This window comes from Macrotis lagotis, chromosome 4 (assembly GCF_037893015.1).
Source record: "Macrotis lagotis isolate mMagLag1 chromosome 4, bilby.v1.9.chrom.fasta, whole genome shotgun sequence".
Taxonomy (NCBI): domain Eukaryota; kingdom Metazoa; phylum Chordata; class Mammalia; order Peramelemorphia; family Peramelidae; genus Macrotis; species Macrotis lagotis.
In genome coordinates, this window is record NC_133661.1 from 202,528,502 (window position 1) to 202,551,600 (window position 23,099).

The window sequence follows — 23,099 nt, forward strand, 5'->3', positions numbered from 1 at the left end:
CACAAGTAGTAAGTCACAATGCAGGGATTCAAATTCTGAACTTTCTATCATACTATGCTGCCTTTCATAAAGGATTACATCTATTCCTCCAGCTAGAGAAATGCAAGAAGGGAGTAACTAAATAGTATGTAGTTTGAAGACTATGACACAGATCTCCTAAAAGCAAATTTAAAATTCAATTTTCACTAGAATAAAGAACAAAGATTTTGAAAGCTAGCAGTTAAGACAAGAAGCTCAATCCACTTAAGAAAATTTACTCATTTCTACTTTTAAAAGAAGTCTGTTTAACAAACATTAGTACTGAACAGAGAACAGACTTGCTAGAACAAAATAAATATGGACTGCTAAAAATATCCTCTGCTAACTGGTTCTTTAAATGCACACAACAACTTGATTTATTCCTTAGCTGATTCATACCTTAGATTTGGGGGAGGAATAAAGTGCTGGGATGTACCTGAGGGAATGGGAGGGTCAAGCAACAAATCAACAGAACAGTAATCTGCTCAGTCTAATACTACCCTACTTTCTGAAGAAATGTTTGCCCCTTGCTGGAAAAATAGCAGGAGTGGAAACTATTCTAGGAGACCTAGTATTACCACAATATTGACAAACTTTCTCCAGAAAGGAATGACAGTAGTACCACATTATAAATTTCCAGAACCTCTTCAGGGTTCTGAGTGGAGTTAGAAATGTACCATTGGAAACTGTACATTCAATTCCTGCTAAACAAAATTACAGTACTGTGCTGGCACTATTCCAGGAGAGATGCAACAGGCAAGAAAAAGAGAAGGGGAGGAGTATGGAAATCAAGAACAAACAGGGAACTGGCTGAAGGTTCAGTGCCACATAATCACAGAAAATTAGTCAATATCTAAGCCAACTTATTTTAAAGCTTGAGTGATGTATTTTTTTCACATAACAATCATTTCTCCATAAACCTGCTCCTCCTCTTTGAATGCTTCTTTGTGTTGAAGGTACTGTCCGCCCCCTGTGTTCTGAGGACATTTTGGGGTTGCTGAAAGGAGAAGGAAAAGAACAGTTGTGTGTGAAGTACTGATAAAAATCTGCTTGAGAAGAAACACAGCCTCTGATAAAAGTCCTCAAGGAGAGACAGACTGTTTTGAGAACCTAACCCTTGTCTGGGAAACCAAGATCTTAGACTATACTACAAAGTACTTATCATCAAAATGATTCGGTACTGATTAAAAAAAATAGGTCCATCAGTGGAACAAATCAGTACAATATGTAAAATCCAACAAACCTAGTAAGCTAGTGTGGTTAGAATTTACTATGTCACAAAAGTTGATGGTAAAAACTGAAAAGCAAGCTGGCAGACATTAATTAGATTCAGATGAACACCTCACAGATTCTATCAAAATTAACTTCCGATGAATATTCATGACTAAGATATGGAAGGTTACATATTAAACAAATTTGAGGAACAAGGAAGAAAATTCTTATAAAAATAGAGAGTCACAAAAAAAAAAACCCAAAGCAGTAAAAATCAGAAGCGAAAATTAGATGGAAGAAATCTTTACCAACATTCTCTGATAAAAGTCTCACTTCAGAAATATATATGGAAGTGATTCAAATTTATAATAAGAGTCACTCCCAAAATGATAAATGGCACAGGGACATGATCAATCCTTTTATAATCTTCTCATGATTCCTAACTAGCTCTATTCTTTAAAATTCTGAAAACAGTTGTGTACAAAAAAGCCAATAAGCTGCTTTCAAACAGACATGATCAGGTATTTCATATCAGTTCAATAAAGAAATCTGAGTTATCCAAACTATAAAAACAATTAGAAAAAATTAAAACATCTTTGAGATTCTACCTCATATCTTTATGATTATGATTAACAAAAATGTTTAAAAAAACAAAAATAACATGTTTGGAGGGACTAGGGGGAAAACAAGCAAATAAATGTATAGCTGGTAGAACTATGAATTGTTTCAATCATTATGGAAAACAATTTGTACCTATGACCCAAAAGTCACTAAACTGTGCATACTCTTTGATCCAGCAAAACCACTACCATTATGCTTCAAAGAAATCGAAGAAAGAAGAAAAGGACTGATATGAATTACAAAAAAAATTTTCTAATGGCAAAGAATTGGGAATGCCTATCAGTTAAATATCTGGATTAAAAAAAAGAAAAGAAAACCCTTGTAATAAATATGCATAGTCAAACAAGATAAAATCCTGCCCTGCCCATGTCTAAAAATATAGGTTGTTCTGTATCTTGAATCCAGTAGCACAGTTCACTATCATTTCTGGAATCCTAGAAAGTCACTGAAGGAATTAGAGCTCTTAAGTCTTTCAGGGTTGTTTGTTTTTACAATATTACCACTAAACAAATTGATCTCTTGGTTCTATTCACTTTATTCTGCCTCAGTTTGTATGTCTTCCAAGGTTTTCTCTGAAATTAACTCGAATCACTTCCTATGGTGCAATAATATTCTATTATATTAATATGTCATAATTGTATCTCTCATAGGAAAATTGTATTTTTTTGAGTTGCACATCATAATGTAGACATGACACTAAGCACAAATATGCCCTGATTTGAGACATTAGAAGCCAGCTAATGATGGGTAGATGGAGATACAGAAAAAAGAAAACGAAAAATAGCAAGAGTCATAAGAAGCTGGTAAACAGAAGACAAAGGAGACTATGAGAGAAGCTGATTACAGAATACTAAAGCCAACTAGAGGTAATACGGCTGATAGGCAGGTTTTGCAGAAGATGTAAAGAATTGTTGGATTGGAGTGTGCTATAGCTGGCAGAAGCCAAAGAGCTGATTGAGTTTAGTGTCAGCTACTACCTGAGAAGAGGAAACCTTTCAGAAGTAGCTGTGTTGTCTTTTTTGTCTCTCTGTTTTGAGAAAGTGAAAATCCTCAGAGCCCATCGAGAAGAGCACTGAATTAACCAGACAAATTTCAGTCCTAAAGAAATTGCTTTTCACCAAAATAGAATACTGACCTACTTTGTTAAAAGAACATAACACTTCCTCAGGCCCCTGTCATGGGAGGCTACGTGCAAAAAGAATTTAACATTGTTTCAGCATCTGAAGAGCAGAGGTAACTTTGCCTAGCAAGAGAGTTCTGTGAACCAGTGAAAAATAAGGAGTAAAATGTTTTTGCAGGTAATATGCAGATTGTTCCCTAAAGATATCAAGGCCTAATATAACCAGAAAGGACAATGATCAACGTTGGAAAGGATGTGAGAAATCTGGGACGCTAATATTGTTGGTTTGTTTTAACACTGAGCTATGAATTCATCCAGCCCTTTCTGGAATTTGGAATTATGCCCAAAGGGCATACCCTTTGATCCAGCAATACCACTACTGAATCTATACACTGAAGAGATCATGAAAAAGGGCAGAAACATCACTTGTAGAAAATATTCACAGTAGCCCTGTTTGTGGTGGCAAAGAATTGGAAATCAAGTAAATGTCCTTCAATTGGGGAATGGCTTAGCAAACTATGGTATATATATGACATGGAACACCACTGTTCTATTAGAAACCAGGAGGGATGGGAATTCAGAGAAGCCTGGAAGGATTTGCATGAACTAATGCTGAGGGAGAGGAGAACCAAAACACTGTACACTCTAACAGCTACATGGGGGTGATGATCAACTTTAATGGACCTGCAAAAGGAAGAAGATAATTATCATCTGACCTTCTGGTTTAGATTGGTTCATTACAGTTAATTAATCAGAGTTCGGCTGTCTTTCAGCAATGTTTTCATTTATACTACCATAGTCATCATGTACACTGATGGATCTTGAACAATTCAGTCAACATTTCCTAACATATTTTGGCCACAGAAGACACTTACTTTTGAAATATGGTCATCAGAACCCATAAATATTTGAGAATGGGTAAATGTGGAGGTATGAAATATCCCTAGGATAAAAACAAATTTAGGAACTAATATAACAAAATAGAGGCAAATTAACTTATTTTCATACAAAAAACTGCTGCATATATGACTACTCTTAATATATATATATATATATATATATACACAATTTCATATTTAATATTTTAGAGGCAATATAAAAATTTAGCTTTTGTAGAACACAGTTTGAGATATATGGAGTTAGGTAATTCTATGTTATAGAACTACTGCAACTTTATTAACTAATAAATTAACTGATAAAGATTTCTTTTCAAATATGTGTATTTAACCTTACCCTTTTGCATCAGGTCAGAAGGCACCAAGAAGTTTGGCTTCCACATCATACAATGACTTCAGTCAAGAAACAATAATTGTTTCAACAAAAAGACTGACCTAAATATTTCCTACTGAAAACTTCTCTCTAATATCTTCACAAAAACTAGGACAGAAAAACTCACAAATACAGAAAAAAGCAGAAACAGTAAATGCACCTTTATAAGAACACAGTGAAATGAATTTACAGCTAATAAAAGACCATGGAAACATAGGTTAAAAAGCATTTGAAAACTAAATAATCTAGTCCCAAAGAAAGAGGCAAAGAACAAATCATAGAAACAATCAATAATTTCATTAAAGATAATGGCAACAATTAGACAACAAACCAAAATTTATGGGATGCAGTCAAAGCAGTATTTGGGGGGAAATATCCTTTTTGTTTTTGTTTTTGCAAGGCAATGGGGTTAACTGACTTGCCCAAAGTAACACAGCTAAGTAATTAAGTGTCTGAGGCTGGATTTGAACTCAGGTCCTCTTGACTCCATTGGATAGAGCACCAGCCCTGGAGTCAGGAGCGCCTGAGTTCAGATTCAACCTCAGACACTTAATAATTGACTAGCTGTGTGATCTTGGGCAAGTCATTTAATCTCACTGCCTTAAATAAATAAAATTTTAAAAAAGAAATAAAGCAGTGGATCAGTGAATAAATGAGACAAATAAAGTGAAAGATTCAAGTTTTGAGGGCAAAAACTCACTATTTGACAAAAATTGCTGGGAAACTAGAAAGCAGTTTGGGAAAAAATCAGAATAGACCAATATCTCACACTATATACCAAAATAAGGTCAAAATGGCAATATGCTTGAGGCATAAAGGATGACAACATTTAGGGGAGCATGGAAAATTTCACTGGTCAGATCTAAAGGAAGAGTTTATGACCAAACAAGAGATGTAGAGGATCATAGAAAGCAAAATGGATAATTTTGATTACATAAAATAAAAAATTTCTACACAAGTAAAACCACTGCAGTCAAAATTTGAAGGAAAGCAGAAAACTTAGGGAAGATTTTTATAGTAAATTTTCCTGATAAATATCTCATTTCTCAAATATACATGAAATTGAGTCAAATTTATAAAAATAAGAGCCATCCTCCATCTGCTAAATAGTTAAAATATGTAAATAATCAGTTTTTAGAAGAAACCAAAGCTTTCTGTAATAATAATATGAAAAAGTGAACTAAATCACTACTGATTAGAGAAACACAAATTCAAACAATTCTAAGATACCACCTCACACCTATAAAACTGACTAACCTGACAGAAAAAGAAAATGATAAATATTGGATGTGGAATGTAGGAAAATTGGGACGGCAATGGATTGTTGGTAGACTTATGAAATGATCCAATTAATATGGAGAACAACTTGGAAATATGCTATAAAACTGCATGCCCTTTAATCCAGGAATGGGTTTGTATCACAAAGAGATTTTTTAAAAACTAAAAAAAACCGACCTATAGGTACAAAGATATTTAAAGCAGCTCTTTATATGATGGCAAAGAATTAGAAATCAAAGGGATGCTCATCAGTTGGGGAATGGGATGGATACTACTGTGCTATAAAAAATGATAAGCAAAATGATTTCAGAAAAAACTGGGAAGAACTCAATAAGTAGCCAAAATGTGCATTATTGATTTAATAATTTCATTTCCAAAGACCACAATAATTGTTTCCTGAGATGGTGATAAGTAGGACATTTTGTTAAAACTACAAAAGATGTAGGATACAGAATCATACTCAAAGTTTTAAACAGTACAATATTTACAAAATAGGCCATTACATGAGTTCCAAATTCTCGTGATAGATCTGAAAAGACTTTATGAAGAAAACATTACAAAATATTAACTTAGAAAGCTCTTACAAATGTTAAAAAAAATTAGGGGTAGTAACTGGTCCACAAGAATAATTGAGCACATTAAAAATCTATCAAAATTTCTTTATTTATTGCTTTTGAGTCTTCAAAAAGGCAGTATTTGCATCCAGATGATAGTGGAGTTCAACTTTCTTTGTTTTTAATAAAGATATCTGGTTCTTTTTCTGGCAGGTCAGAGTTCCTTTGGAAATTTAGAAAGGTTTAACCAAAATATTTCTACCTTTTGCCAATAAATACTTTCTACTTATTGTTGTATTTTTGGTTTACATATTTCATAAACTCATGTTTCAAAGTGAAGTGAACAGAACCAGGAGAACATTGCCCATAGTAATATTGCAGGATTGATCAAATGTTAAAGACTTAGCTACTCTCTTCAATACAATTTCCCAAGATAATTCTAAAGAACTCATGATGAAAAATGCTATCCACCTCTAGGAAAAGGATCTGATGAATTCTAAGCACAGATTAAAGAATTTTTTGTTTCTTGCTTTTTAATTTATTTTTGCAGCATGGCTAAATTGGAAATATTTTACATGATTTCCTATGTATAATAAATATTTTATTTCTTGCCTTCACAAAGGATGGGGAAGAGGTGGAAGGAGGGAGAGAATTTAGAACTCAATTTTTTTAAATGAAGAAAGGAAGGTAAAAAAAGAAGAAAAGGAAGGAATGAAGAAGACAGAATCACTCTAGCGATAACTTAAAGAATTGTTAGGTTGCAAACTTGAAGAAGGCACAAAACAAATCTTATTTAAACTTTATAACACTCTTCAGAGTCTAACCCAGAGTTTAATTCATGTTTACTGAATTGTTAACTGGAATAGAAATTTGATGTTTCATATTAAATGAGATAATTTCTACAAATTACTTTTAGGCCTAAATAAGTTTTTACTTTTGCATACCTAAACTATCTTTTAAGGACTCTAATTTTATGCAATTATGAATGTCTCCTTTCACAAGGTTTAAATTTTTTAAAAAAACTTGTGCAAATAGGTGAAAGAAGTGGTTTAAAACAAGATATGGTTCTCAGGATATCATTTCCCCATTCCAAGGAAAGTTTATTGATAATATTATCTAACATTTAGAAAGCAATTGATATTTTACAATGGACTTTCCCACACAAGTTAGGCAGGTGGATAGAAAAACTGGACCTGGAGTTAGGAAGATTTAAGTTCGAATCTAATTTTAGACACTTAACCATTGACTGTGGACATGTAGTTTAATTGCTGCCTGCCTCAGTTTTTTTCAACTGTAAAAAAACAGGGATAATAGTAGCATCTACCTCTCAGGATTATTGTAAGGATGAAATGAGATAATATTTGTAAGATACTTTGTAAACCTTAAAGAGCTCTAAAATGTGAGTTACCATTATTATCTGATCCTCAGGACAACATTGTATTTTGAGGATTCTTCGAAGGGGAAGTGGCAATAGCCTCACTTTACAGAGCAGCAAAGGCTGAGAAAGACAGTGACTTGCTCATATAAAGTCCCACAATAAGTGGGATCATTATATTCAGCTCCCTCCTGTGCCCTGTCCATATATGCTCCTTCTAACTACTCTTATGAATGAGACAGTTCATATGAGTTATCAGTATCTTTTTCCCATGCAGGAATACAAACAGTTCAACATCATTAAGTTCCTCAAAGTTAGTTCTTCCCATCCACCCTCTCTAGGGTTCACCTGAGTCCTGTACTTGAAGATCAAACTTTTCTGTTCAGCTCTGGTTGTTTCAATAGGAAAGTTGAAAGTCCCCTGTTTTCACTGAAAGTCCATCTTTTTCCTTGAAAGAGGATGTTCAGTTTTGCTGGGTAGTTGATTCTCAGTTGCATTCCAAGCTCTTTTGCCTTCCAGAATATCATATTCCAAGCCCTCTGAGTCCTTAAGGTAGATGCTGCCAGATTCTGTGTAATCCTGACTATAGTCATGGTAGTTGAATTGTTTGATTCTGGCAGCTTTTAGTATTTTCTCTTTGACTTGGGAGTTTTGTGATTTGGCTATAATAATCCTGGAAATTTTTCTTTTGGGATCTCTTTCAGGAGCAATGAATTCCCTCAATTTCTATTTTACCCTCTGCTTTTAGGATCTCGGGGCAATTTTGCTGTATCATTTCTTGAAAAATGAAGTCTAGGGCTCTTTTCCTGGTTGTGACTTTCAGGCACTCCAATAATTTTTAAATTATCTCTCCTGGATCTCTTTTTGAGGTCAGTTGTTTTTCCAATGAGCTATTTCACATTTTTCTTCTAATTTGGGGGGGGTTGGTATAGTTTTATTTCTTCCTGATTTCTTACAAAGTCATCAGCTTCCTTTAGTTCCATTCTATGTTTGAAGGAGTTATTTTCTGCAGAGAGCTTTTTTATCTCCTTTTCCAGCTGGCCAATTCTGCTTTTTAAGGCATTCTTCTTCTCGTTTGCCTTTTGTATTGCTTTTTCCATTTGACCTAAACTGGTTTTTAATATTTCTTCAGTATTTTTTTGTATTTCTTTAACTAAGCTGTTGACTTAATTTTCATGATTTATCTGCATCTCTCTCATTTCTCCTCCCAATTTTTCCTCTACCTTCCTTGTTTTTGTTTTTTAGTTTTTTGCAAGGCAAATGGGGTTAAGTGGCTTGCCCAAGGCCACACAGCTAGGTAATTATTAAGTGTCTGAGACCGGATTTGAACCCAGGTACTCCTGACTCCAAGGCTGGTACTTTATCCACTACGCCACCTAGCCGCCCCCTTAATTGTTTTTCAAAGTCTTTTTTGAGCTCATCCAAAGCCTGAGCCCATTTTCTAAATTCTCTTGGAGGTTTTGGCTACAGAAGATTCAACTTTGTCATCTTCTAAGTATATATTTTGGCCCTCCATGGGATCAAAGTAATTTTCTATGGTCAGATTCTTCTTTTTCTGTTGTTTGCTCATTTCCTCGGCCTATGACTGATTTGTCACACTTCCAAGGCTTTGGGGACAATTCACAGGGCCCTTAATTCCTCCAAGGTCTTATGAGAGGTTCTGTCTGCTCTCTTGCTTGTGCTCTGGGATGTGATGACCACTGTGCTCTCCTCTGCCCTGAAGCTATGAGGAGAGTCCTTGCTTGGCTACAGTAGTATGGGAGCCCAAACTGCAACTTGGATCTGAGTGTGGACAGACAGCAGAGTCCTTCCCCAGGGAGAGCGGAGAGACCTCTACAGTCTCCCCCGACCCCCTTAACATCTATGGGCTCTGGAAATGCTGGGAGGCTCCACTGTTTCCCATTGCAGGTTCTCGCTTCCGAGCTGCTCTGAGGCCAGTGCTCTACTGTGGTGCAGCAGAGTTCTCTCACCACCCCTTCCAGCTGTTCCAAGTGATCCCTGGGCCAAGAGGTCTGGAAACCACCCCCTTCTGCCATGGCCTGGCCTGGCTACTTGTGCTGTGGCTGCAGCTCTTTCCAACCCCCAATGCCACTGAAACAGACCTTTCCTGTGGAACTACTAAGTTGTCTTGGACTGGGAAATTATATCACTCAGTTTTTCTGTGGGTTCTCTAAATTTTGGCTAGAGTCATAATTTGATGGCTTTTGGAGTTTTTTGGGGAACGAGTTTCTGGGAATTCCTGCCTTCATGCTACCATCTTGATCCCACCCCTACATCCTTCCTATTCTCAAAAAAGATGTCTAACTGATGAATTAAAAAGGACTAAACTATTGCAGTCAACAGAGAAAGGGGATAGTGAAGAGGAAAAAAACCCTGGAAAAATTTCAGTATCATAATGAGGACAAACTACAAATGGAAAAAGTTGCTATGTCACTATGCCTTCATGTTCACATATGGACTAAAATATGCCAGAACCTCACTATAACTGCCCTCAGCATTCAGGCTTGCAACTAGAGTGAAGTGTCATCTGATTTAATCTTTTCAGATTTCAGTAACTAATGCCTTTGGATGGACTCCAAGACAGACTTGCCTTATGCTGAATTTCATTATAAAGCAAGTGTAGGATGGTGTTGTATGGTTTCAATGCAGAAAATAGAAACACCTTACCCATATTATCATGATTCTTTTCTGAAGCTATTAAAATTTCTTTTGTTGTAGAAGTACTGGATTCCCACAAACCTGTTCCTGTTTCCCAGAAACGCATGGCAAAAAAACTTTCCTTTTTCTTTTGGAAGTAAACCTGAAGAGCACACACGTGTGTGTGTGTGTGTGAGTGTGTATACATATATATATGTATATAAATATATATATATATATATAGACATGAAGGTATATACTCATGTTTATACCTAGATATAGGTAGAGGAGCATATGTATATATATTTGTGGGTGTGGGTGTTTCTATAGTTAGCTGGTACTTTCTTTCAAGACCTGTTCAGGATCACTCTGATCTAAGAGCAATCTCACGCAGATTATTCTTAGGATGATGCACAAACTTCAGTTACAAGGATAAGGGAGATCTGCCCCTTGGGATGACTGCTTGTTACCTAAAGTGAGAAGTAACTATAATGACCATTTATCAACAAAGTATGGAAGGATGGGATGGTATAGGAACTAACACAGTATTCAGGTTGGTTAATGTCTCTCAATGTACTCTGACCCACTTGTGTTTTTTCCTGCGGGTACCAGAAAAATCAGGAGGTTGTATTGTATATTTGACCTGCCCGGAATATGCTTCCCAGATGGCTACCCACAAATTTACCTCTGAGAGAGATCAACTTTGTCTAATACTCTTTGATAAATCCTGTTAAAAGAATATAAATACCAATCATCTAAGAAGTATTTATGAAGTACCTACTATGTACAATGTGCCAGAGATACAATACAAAACAGAAATAGTCATACAACATGTGTGAGTGATAGAATTTGGACCCAGGTCTTTCTGACTCAAATCCAGCACTTTAACACAAACTATGATTCCTTTAGAAACACCACTGTTAAGTATAATTTATCCTATATCTTGAACATAGGAAGTATTTAGCAAATGTCTGTTAAGTTGAAACTGCTGAGTTATACTTATTTATTTTAAAATTTCTTTTTTATGCTAAACTTGCTGTACATCAAGAGATGTAAAATTTCTTTACACAAAGAATAGAAAAAAGAGGTTTATAAAGACAACACCAATATCTATTAGCAACCACACACACACACACACACACACACACACACACATATTTTATCATATAGTTCTAATACTGCTATTTGTTTCCTTATGAACTACCTCTTTGTATATTTAAAACAAAAAAAGAACTTTTTCTTTTTTAATTGTTATTATCCATACTCTTCCTCCCATAACTGTGTCTCCCCTCCCTCCATCACTCCCCACAAAAAATCACATTTATAACAAAAAAGTACAGTTAAGCAAAACAAACTGTACAATGGTTTATGAAAACTCTCTAAAGCATTAGTGAACTCCACAGACACCATGTAAACCCCGATATTCTCTTGTGCAATTGAACCAGATTAAAATATAATTAAAATATAATTGGGAAACATTTAACAAAATAGAGAAAAATACAATATAATATGGATAATATCACATCTTAAAACCAAGTCAATATGTGGCTTTCAGGAACCCTTACAAGATTAATGATCCTATTTGATTTGATACCATTGCTCTAAACTCCTCACCTCTCAGCTAATGGGGTGGGGGGGGGGGGAGAATGCTTCACCCATTCATCCTGTGAATTCATGATTTTTGCAAGTTTATTTTATAGCCTGGTACTTTCAATTAATTTTTGACTGAATATTGTTCCCTTAGTAAAGCATTATGTCATCTATAAAAGTGATCATTCTTCTTACTCTTGACCTATTCCTTCAATTTTTTTCTTTTTTTTTTATACTTTATTTCAATAAATAGTATTTCTAGGGGGCGGCTAGGTAGTGGATAAAACACTGGCCTTGGAGTCAGGAGTACCTGGGTTCAAATCTGGTCTCAGACACTTAATAATTACCTAGCTGTGTGGCCTTGGGCAAGCCACTTAACCCCATTTGCCTTGCAAAAAACCTAAAAATAAATAAACAAATAAATAGTATTTCTAAAACTATATTAAATAAAAATAATTATATGAACATTCTTGTTCTGCCCTTAATCTTATTGGAAAAACCTCTAGCATTTCTCCATTACAGATAATTTGAATTCTTGGCTTTAGAGATACTGTTTTCTACATTAATAAATGACCCATTTGTTACTAGGTTTTTACATTTTTAAACATAAATGAACAATTATTTTGTCAAAAGCTTTTTCTGCTTTTGTTGATTTAATTAGTCATTAACATTATCTATTACATTTACAATTTTCCTAATATAAGACCAATCTTGTCATAGTATATAATCTTTGAAATATTTGTAACTCCTCTAACATTTTATTCAATATTTTTGCATCAATATTCATTAGAGATCTTGGTCTATAGTTTTTTTCCCCTCTACTTCAGTGGTGTCAAACTCAAATAGAAAACAAGGGCAACTAGGCCTTACATGAGGATCCCTGAAAATCACATACTGATTAGTTTTAAAAGAGAATATTATCTATGCTTTATTGTATTTTAATTTATTTTGCTAAATATCTTTCAATTATATTTTAATTTTGTTTTGGTCACACTAAGGAATATTAGCAGTCATGTCTTAGATATGTTTGCCTTACTTTATGTCTCATTTTATTATCTGTACCATATTTATCTCACAGAAAGAATTTTAAAGGTTCTCTTCTTTTTCTGTTTTTGCAAACAATTTATGGGATATTGGAATTGGTCTTTGAATGTTTGATGGACTAGAGTTTCCTCTCTTCCTCTCCTCCACTTATGGCTTATTCAATTTCTTTTTCTGAGACTGGGTTGTAGAGATTCTTTACTTCCTGTTTTGCTAAGTGGAAGCATTTTATATTTGTGTAAATATAAATCCATTTCATTTAAGAGATCAATTTTGTTGGCATATGATTGAGCAAAATAGTTTCTAATTATTTCCTTCATATTTTCTTTATTCTGCTTTCTTTTTTGATATTAATATTTTTTTCTCTTTTATAAGATTAGGTGACAGCTTAATTTATTAGCTTAAAAAGTCCTATTTTATTCAACAATTCAGGGTTCTTGTTCATTCTTGATTTTGAAAAATTCTTTTTAACAGATTTTTTTTAAAGCAAATCTGTTGCTTTTCTAGCTTTCTTTTGTGGCATGTTCAATTCACTAATCTCTTTCTCTTTTATGTTTATGCAAATATTTAGATAAAATTATTTATTCCCACTTGTTTGAATTCTTCTTCAAATATTTATTATAATTTTATTTACTCTGGTAGGTGACACAGTGGTTAGAGTTCTGGACCTGGGGTTCATCTTCCTGAGTTCAAATCTGGTCCTAGATATTTATTAGTTGTGTGATCCTAAGCAAATTATTTAGTCCTATTTGCTTCATATTCCTCATCCATAAAAAGAGCTGTAGAGGGGTGGCTAGGTGGCGTAGTGGATAAAGCACTGGCCTTGGAGTCAGGAGTACCTGGGTTCAAATCCGGTCTCAGACACTTAATTACCTAGCTGTGTGGCCTTAGGCAAGCCACTTAACCCCATTTGCCTTTGGATCTGATCTCAAACACTTGATAAAAAAAAAAAGAGCTGTAGAATGGGCAGCTAGGTGGTACAGTAGATATAGAGCACTGGCCCTGGAGCCAGGAGGATATGAATTCAAATCTGTACTCAAAAACTTATAATTACCTAGCTTGGGCAAGTCACTTGAAAAAAACTTGCCTTGAAAAAAACAAATAAATAAATAAAATTGTTAAAAAAAAAAAAAGCTAGAGAAGGAAATGGCAAGCTACTCTAGTATCTCTGCCAAGAAAACCCCAAATGAGGCCACAAAGAGTTGGACATGATTGAAAAATAACCAAACATTAGCAAAGAATATGTTTAATATTTGTTTTTCTGTATTTTTCATGAAGATTCTTCAGTTCAGCAAATGATCAATTTATTTTTTTATTATTATTATTCTTTTAGGTTTTTGCAAGGCAGATGGGGTTAAAGTGGCTTGCCCAAGGCCACACAGCTAGGTAATTATTAAGTGTCTGAGATCGGATTTGACCCAGGTACTCCTGACTCCAGGGCCGGTGCTTTATCCACTGTGCCACCTAGCCGCCCCTGAAATGATCAATTTTAAAGTTATCATAAACAGTCAAGAAATATGTTAACCATAACTTTCTTAGGCTAAAAATGAAATAATGAAGTTAATATTATAAATGAAGTTTTATTATCTAGGATATTACCAAAATCCATAGATGAATGGCATCCTTAAGAAAGCCAAACTGATACAAAATTTGGGGGGCATTTTATACAGAAAGGAAAAGAATGAAAACTGAGTTAGATAACCAATAAGATTTCACACAGATGACAAAGTTTTACAATATAACTCTCTCAAATCTTATATTTGCTTAAAATTCCTACTGATGGGGAAAGCTAGGTGACATAGTAGATAGAGCACCAGTCCTGGAGTCAGGAGGACCTGAGTTCAAATGTGATCTCAAACACTTGATAATTGCATAGCTGTGTGACGTTGAGCAAGTCACTTAACCCCATTGCCTTAAATAAACAAAAAATAATAAAAAATAATAAAAAATTCCTACTGACAAGGATCCTACTTAGGCAAATAACAATAGGATTTTCTCTCTCCTCAACTAAGATGTCTCTTATCTCAAGGTTTTTTGATCAGGTAAGGAATTTACTGTTACCATCACTGAGATGACCAGAGAGTAGACACAGACTAAGTCAACATTTGAAATTAGGAGACAGGCCTTCATAGCAGACTGACATTTTATAACTATTAAAGATTAAGAGACCAATTTTAAATCAGAAATATATAGATCAGAAGTATTAATTTCAAATTAAAGAATATCAGATTAGACAATGCTTACTTTAAATTTTCAATGAATAATAGTTATCTATATAGATTCTTTTCAATTCCTTAATATTTCATGTTTATCTTTTTTTTGTCTAATTCTGAAAGAGAAAATGATTCTAATTTTGCTGTATGTCTCCATAGAATTTGGTTACTTTTTTTCAAGTATTTTCATATTATGCCATTTGACAAAACAAAACAAATTAAGTATATTATTAACTATGGTACCTTTAAACATAATTTAATTTCCCTGCTTATCTCTTTTAGCCATTTCCATTTTTCTGTAGCTTTGTCTGCTTTTTGAATTCACCTAAAGGATCAATAAATTCTTCTACAGATCCTAGTTTTAACTATGTGAATCTTTGTTTCAAGTGCTTTTCTTATAAGCAACAGATTGCTGGATTCTGCTTTCTATCTTCATTTTGCAAATAAATTTATGCCATTGGCAATTATGACAATTGATATATTTGTTAATTTCCCTCCATTGTATGACCTTATACTTTTCCCCTCTCCTTTCTCTTACCCCTACCCCCATGGTATTTGAAAAGAATAGAAAGAGGAAAAAGAAGGAATTTTATCAATACCAGTAATCTAGAATTGAACTGATCTCTTCTTTCTCCTCTACCCTTCCTTCAATATCAAGTCCAGACCCAGATGCTTGATTCTTACACTTTCTTCCTCTTTTTCATTCACCCATTACCATCCACACTCTGAAACTAACATACTTTACTTGTGACTTTTCTCTCTCCGACTCTCACCTTCCTCTTAAACTCCTTCTTCACATGCCCTGCCTATTTTCTTATTGAGTTTACGATGTGTAGGTGTGTTCAACCCACTTTTTGTAGTTTCAGATAAGAATAAGGTTCTTGAGATATCAGCTCCTTCCACAACCCTCCACACTTTTTTTCTTTATTCTTCTTCTTGGGTATTAGTAAATTTCTCACCCTTTTTCTTCAAACCTACTTTTTTTTTCAAGTTCAAATGAAAAAAGATTCCTGAGATATCTGGTCCTTCTACAACTTCTCTCCACAGTTATTTGGTATATTCTTCTTGGGCACCTTATTATGCAAATTAATAATTTTCTCCCCCTTTTTCTTCATTTCTTCCTATACTTCTTTTCTTTACCTTTTTGCCTCTCTTAAAAAACAAGTGAATGTGTCAAAACCACAATGTCTATATATGCTTTCCTTCTTCCACTGACTGCTCTGGGCTTAAATAACACTTATTAGTATAGTGGTTTACAAGGCAGTTTCATATCTTCTTTTACTTTACCTTAAAATAAACTTTGTGAGGTACACAGCAAATAACTATTCTTCTCACCATGTTGTCTGTAATAATGTTCAATTTGAAATATAATCAGTTTGATGGGGGGAATTAAATTTGTCTTGTCTTATTTGGTACCATTAATTGTAGGCACTCAAAAAAAATCCTTTTTAAAGATTTTGTTGAGGGTTTAGCTGAGATTTAGTTATTGTGAAGAGTTCTAGCACTGTATAAGTTTGAGAACTACTATCTTAGGACATGGAGAAACATTTCTTCAATGGTTCATTAAATGAATGACCTAACTTCTTTGTTTAGGTTTTTTGGGTTTTTTTTTATTTATTTTATATTATTACAATAATCTTGTTGTGAGAGTAAACATAAACCCCTCTCCCCCCAAAAAAGATGAGAAACCTCAAGAATAGTGAGAGAGGAAAAAATGTACTTCAGTCTGTGTTCAGATTCCAGTGGCTGTCTCTGGAATGAATTGCCTTCTTTATCATGAATCCACCAAAGAAGTTGCTTCGATATTTTCCCCACAGTTGCTATTACTAACTGAATTTCCCTCCACTCCATTCCTTCCTACATTCATTTGTTCTATTCTCTCTCCCTTTTCACCCTGTCCCTGTTCAAAAATGTTGTACCTGAGTACACTCTCCCATGATCTTCCCTCTCTTCTATCACCTATTCCCCCCCCTTCCCCCTCCCCATTCCCCCTTATCCCATCCCTTTCCTCTCATTTTTCTCTAGGGTAAGATAGATATCTATACCCTACTAAGTGTGTATGTTATTTCCTCTCTGAGCCATTTCTGATGAAAATGAAGGCTCACTCATTCCCTCTCCCCTTCCCTCATTCCACTCCATTGAAAAAGCTTTTTCTTGACTCTTATGAGAAATATCTTAGTCACTTCTTCCTCTTCTTTCTCTTCCTCCCAGTAATTTCCTTTATTACCCTTTGACTCCATCTTTTTACTATATTATACCATTATATTCAGCTCCTTCCTGTTCTTTGTCTGTATTTGCTCCTTCTAACTGCTCTTATATATGAGAAAGTTCATATGAGTTATCAGTATCTTCTTTCCATGCAGAAATACAAACAGTTCAGCATCATTAAGTTCCTCATAGTTAGTCCTTCTTGTCCACCCTCTCTATGGTTCACCTGAGACCTGTACTTGAAAATCAAACTTTCTGTTCAACTCTGGTTATTTCAACAGGAAAGTTTGAAAGTCCCCTGTTTCATTTAAAGTCCATTTTTTCCCCCAAAAGAGGATGTTTAGTTTTGCTAGGTAGTTGATTCTTGGTTGTAAACAAAATCTTTTGCCTTCCGGAATATCATATTCCAAGCCCTAAGAGTCCTTAATGTAGATGCTGCCAGATCCTTTGTAATCCTGACTATAGAGCCACGGTAGTTGAATTGTTAGTTTCTGGCAGCTTTTTAGTATTCTCTTTAACTTGGGAGTTTTGGAATTTGGCCACAATATTCCTGGAAGCTTTTTTCTTGGGATTTCTTTCAGGAGGTGATTGGTGAATTTCCTTCAATTTCTATTTTTACAGCTTCTAGGATCTCAGGACAATTTAAGTCTAGGCTCTTTCCCTGGTCATGATTTCCAAGTAGCCCAATAATTTTTAAATTATCACTCCTGGATCTATTTTTGAGGTTGGTTGTTTTTCCAATGAGATATTTCATATTTTCTTCTAATTTTTGGTGGGTTTTTGGGAATAGTTCTATGGCTTCCTTATTTCTTGCAAAGTCATCAGCTTCCTTTAGTTCCATTCTGCATTTGAAGGAGTTATTTTCTTCAGAGAGTTTTTTTAATCTCCTTTTCCAGCCAATTCAGCTTTTCAAGGCATTTTTCTCCTCATCTGCCTTCTCTATTGCTTTTTATGTGTTTTTTTTTTTTTTTTGGTTTGGTTGGTTTTTTTTAGTTTTTGCAAGGCAATGGGGTTAAGTGGTTTGCCCAAGGCCATACAGCTAGGTAATTATTAAGTGTCTGAGGCCAGATTTGAACTCAGGTAGTCCCGATTCCAAGGCCAGTGCTCTATCCACTGTGCCACCTAGCCACCCCCTATGTTTGGTTTTTAATATATTATTTTCTTCAGTATTTTTTTGTATTTCTTTCACCAAGATGCCGATTTGGTTTTCATGATTTACCTGCATTGCTCTCATTTCTCCTCCCAATTTTTTCTCTATCTCCTTTAGTTGCTTTTCAGTCTTTTTTGAGCTCATCCATAGCCTAAGTCCATTTTCTATTCCTCTTGGAGGTTTTGGCTACAGAAGCTTCTATTTTGTCATCTTCTGAATCTTCCATGGGATCAAAGTAATTTTCTATGTTGAGATTCTTCTTTTTCTTTTGTTTGCTCATTTTCTCAGCCTATGACTGATTTACTGCACTTTCAAGACTTTGGGGGTTTTTTGGGGACCATCACAGGGACCTTAATTCCTCCAAGGTCTTATGAGAGGTTCTGACTGCTCTTTTGCCTGTGCTCTTGTATGTGGACGACCACAGGTCCTGGAGCTGTGAGGAAAGTTCCCTGCTCAGTTATGGCGATATGGGAGCCAAACTGCAACCTAGTTTTGGGTATGGGCAAACAGTTGGCGAGTGCTCACCAACCCTTCAAGCTGTTCCTGGTGATCCCTGGGCCAAGAGGTCTAGAAATCACCACTTCTGCCACAGACCCAGGTGCCCCCACCCAGGGATCTAGACACTCAGCCTGGCTGTGGCTGGGCTGAGCTTGCAGCAGCTTTTTCCAATCCCTGGTCCTGGTGAAACAGACCTTTCCCATGAAATTTCTAAGTTATCTTGGACTGGGAAAATGTATCACTCAGTCTTTCTGTAGATTCTGCCCCCTCTAAATTTTGGCTAGTCAAAATTTGACAGCTTTTTGAGTTTTGGGGAGAATGAGTTTCTGGGAATTCCTGCCTTCATGCTACCATCTTGGCTCTGTGCCCCAACTTCTTCTTTTATATATTGTTAGTTATATAACTAACTTTCATTTCCTTCTAATGTAGAAAGGGGTGGAGTGGAATTAGAAACATTTTAAAGTTCCTTCTCTCTCTACATTACATTTAGAAGATTTAAATTCTGGACTGAACCTTGTCCAAAAAAAGACACTACTTCCTTCCTTTCTCTTAGGAAACAGAAACAAATTTTCAAGCAAATCATTTCTAGGAAAATGATTCTTATATAAAGCAAAAGATTCATCCATAAACAATTCCCTCCCCTCTCCACCTCCTACTCCTGCAAAAGAAAACCAACCAAGTAATAAATGTGGGTAAGAAAACTTAATTAATTTGACCTTAGACTAGAAGCTATTAGAAAAGTTGGCTTATTTACATTCCTTTTATCAATTAAAAATATTCTGCTAAAAAACTAGTTGTATCAGCAAGACTTCAGAGAAAATATTTATGCACGTAAAAGAACAAATATTTTGAACCACTTATACTTAAGTAGTAAATCAAGTAATTACAAGATTAGTTCGTCACTTAGCCAGATGAGTTATTTAAAAAAAGTTTCACTTCATCCATTCATTCCATCACCTATTATTTCAAGTCAAGTCTTTCTAGGCAGCCAGTGGTTCAGTCAAGAAGTCAGGAAAACCCAAATTCAAATTTGACCTCAATCACTAGCTGTAGGAAATGGTATAAGTCATTTAACTTCTGTCTGCCACAGTTTCCTCAATTGTAAAATGGGGATAAACAACAGCATCTACCTCCTAGGATAGTTGTGAAGATCAAATGAGATATTTGTAAAGCAATGGACTCTCTAAAGTCTGGCTTCTGATCTCATCATTCAACTGAAATTGTTCTCTGAAAAGTTATTAACAATCTCTTAATTGCTAAATCTAAAGGCCTTTTATCAGTTCCTATCCTTCTTGACTTCTCTGAATCTTGTGGCACTGTTGAACCTCTTTGATTTTCCCTCCTTTCTCTGACTCTTTTATCTATCAAGTTGCTCCTCAGTCTCCTTTGTAACATCCAGGTCATGAATCTAACCACAGGTGTCATACAAGGCTCTATCCTGGGTCCTCATCTCTGCTCCTTCCACAATACTGTTTCACTTGACAATCTCACCATCTCTCATGGATTTAATGATCACTTCTTTCCTAATAATTCTTATACCTACTTATCCAGCTCTAACTTCTGGGCTGACCCTGGAATTCTAACTTTTCTAATTGCTTATTGGATATTTTGAAATAGATATCTTATAGACATTTAAAACTCAACAGATCTAAAATTAAACCCCTTATTTTTTCCTTTAAAATACCCCCCACCCCAAACTTCCACATTACTGTCAAGTACAACACCAGCCTCCTGGTAAACTAGATTCATGACTTAAGTGTTACCCTTGATTCATCTCTCTTTCTCTCACTCTGTACATACTATCTCTTTCCAAGACCTGTTAATTTTATCTCCATAACATCTCTTACATACTTCTCCTTTTGCTCCTCTGATGTAGCTTCCATCTTGATACAGGACCTCATCATCTCATGGCTGCACTATGCAAAAGACTGTGGGTTGGTCTATCTCAAATCTTTCCCAACTCTGGTCCATCTTCCATTTCACTTTCAATGTGGCCCTCATAAAGCCCAGGCCACACTATGCTATCATCCTCCTCTTCTTCAACTCAACCCCAGGGGCTCTCAATCACTTCAAGAAGCAAATAAATAGTCCTATTTGTCATTCAAAGTTCTTTATAATGTAATTCCCCTTCCTACCCTTCTAGCATTTTTACACCTTATACTCACTATACCATCCCACTTTGTACTCTGCAATCTGGTAACTTCCAAGAAGACACTCCAGATATTCTCAGTGGGTATTTCCCATCCTTCTCTCCTCTGCTCCATCCTTGCTGACTTCCCTTATTTCTTTCGAGCCCCAGCTAAAACTTTACCTTCTACAGGAAGTCTTTCCCCTTCCCTCTTAAATCTAGTGCCTTTATTCTGTTGATTATTTCCTATTTAGCCTACATAGAGCTTGTTTGTACATATTTGATTGCTTGTTGTTTTCCCCCATTAGATTGAGAGCTCCATGATAAGAAACTACTTTTTTTTACTTTTCTTTGAATCCCCAGCACTTAGCATAGTGCTTAGTAGATTATTAATAAATTTTTATTGACTATCTACTTTTTAAAGCAGGTCAATACTTTTATGGCATACTTCAAACTATTACAGTAGGTACTTGAAATAAACAAAATTTTATATTTTTAAAATATTCTATAATTCAGAAATGTCATTAACTCAGGCTACCTTCCAAACTAAACTAAATTAATGAGTGTTAGCCTTAATGAGTTCTAAAGTTACTCACATGGTCACAAATCCTCTCTATTAGCATTGGAAAGAATAGAAAGTTGATCAATATGAAAATGAAAAGCCAACATCCAGTTCCAAATCATTATATAATCAATCCCCTATTAGGTCAATGTACAATTTATGAACAATTTGGATGAGATAGGAGCTACCAACTTCCCTCCTATGAGAGAGAGGATTACCAGGTCTTGCCATCTGTCCTGGCTCCATGACCTTTAGACTCCCAGCTTTGGAATTTGACCTAGTGACACTGTTTAAGGAACCCTGGAACTTGCCATCTGTAGCTGAACTTTTTTTTTTTACTTTTGCAAGGTAATGAAGTTAAGTGACTTGCCCAAGGTCACAGAGCTATAAGTATCAAGTTTCTGGGGCTTCTTTTGAACTTAGGAACTCCTGACTCCAGAGCTGGTGCTTTTTCCACTGTGCCACTTAGCTGCCCCTACAGCTGAACTGGGAGCCCCCAGAGAGCAGACAATCCTGATTTTTCTATTTGTATCACCATCATTTTCTATGAGATGTGTAATTCACTATCTCTGAGTTTCCAACATCCTTATGTTTTAATTTAGTATAACTTGAATGTTCTCTTTGAATGACAATAGTTGGGGAAAAAACAAACCAACCATTCAGAAGGTATTTCTACTTTGGTATATTTTAATATAATTTAATTTTTTTTAGCATTTAAATTTATTTATTTATTTATTTTTAGGTTTTTGCAAGGCAAATGGAGTTAAGTGGCTTGCCTAAGGCCACACAGCTAGGTAATTATTAAGTGTCTGAGACCGGATTTGAACCCAGGTACTCCTGACTCCAGGGCTGGTGCTTTATCCACTATGCCACCTAGCCACTCCCTCAATTTATTATTTATTTTAAACCTTCTTGTCTTTTTAAATTTTATCTCTAAATTCTCTTCTTTCCCCCCACTCTCTCCTATGCCCACTAAAAAGTCTAGCATTTAGATTATAGATGTGAAATCTTGCAAAGCATTAATATAATTCTAAATTCAACAACAGTGGAAAATCCATGGTTCTGATTATTAAATTTCTACTGATTTAAGATACTTAATTAAATATTTAGTGTCTTATCTTTATGGGAATGAAAGAGATTTGGAAAAGTAATGCAGTTCACCACTATCTGCTTTTGGGCTGGGCAACACTGGAGCTTTCCCAAATTTTTGAGTATCTCTTCCTACTTTAATAGACATCTAGAAAGGAGAAGTAGTACTTCAGGACTTCTGTCAGTTTTCAGTCTATTCCCTGTTAGATTGTAGGCTCATCCAGGGCAAGGACTACCTTCTGTCTTTCTTTGTATCCTCAAGCTCTTAGCCCTGTACCTGAACTGTGCTTATTGACTGACTGTTACTCCCCCATTCCTAAGTAGAGACAAACTACTATTCTAGAGCACGTGTCTTCCTTTCAAAGCTGGGGAGAAGGTGGAGTAGGGTAGAAGAACTGGAGGAAGAAAAGGTAAGGGCAGTGAATGAAAACAGGTATGGAAAAGAGTATCAATAAAAAGAAGGGAGTAAGAATAAAGGGTATGGGGAGGAGGGAGTGGCAGGTCATGATTAAAAAAAATCATTATTAGTTCCTTCC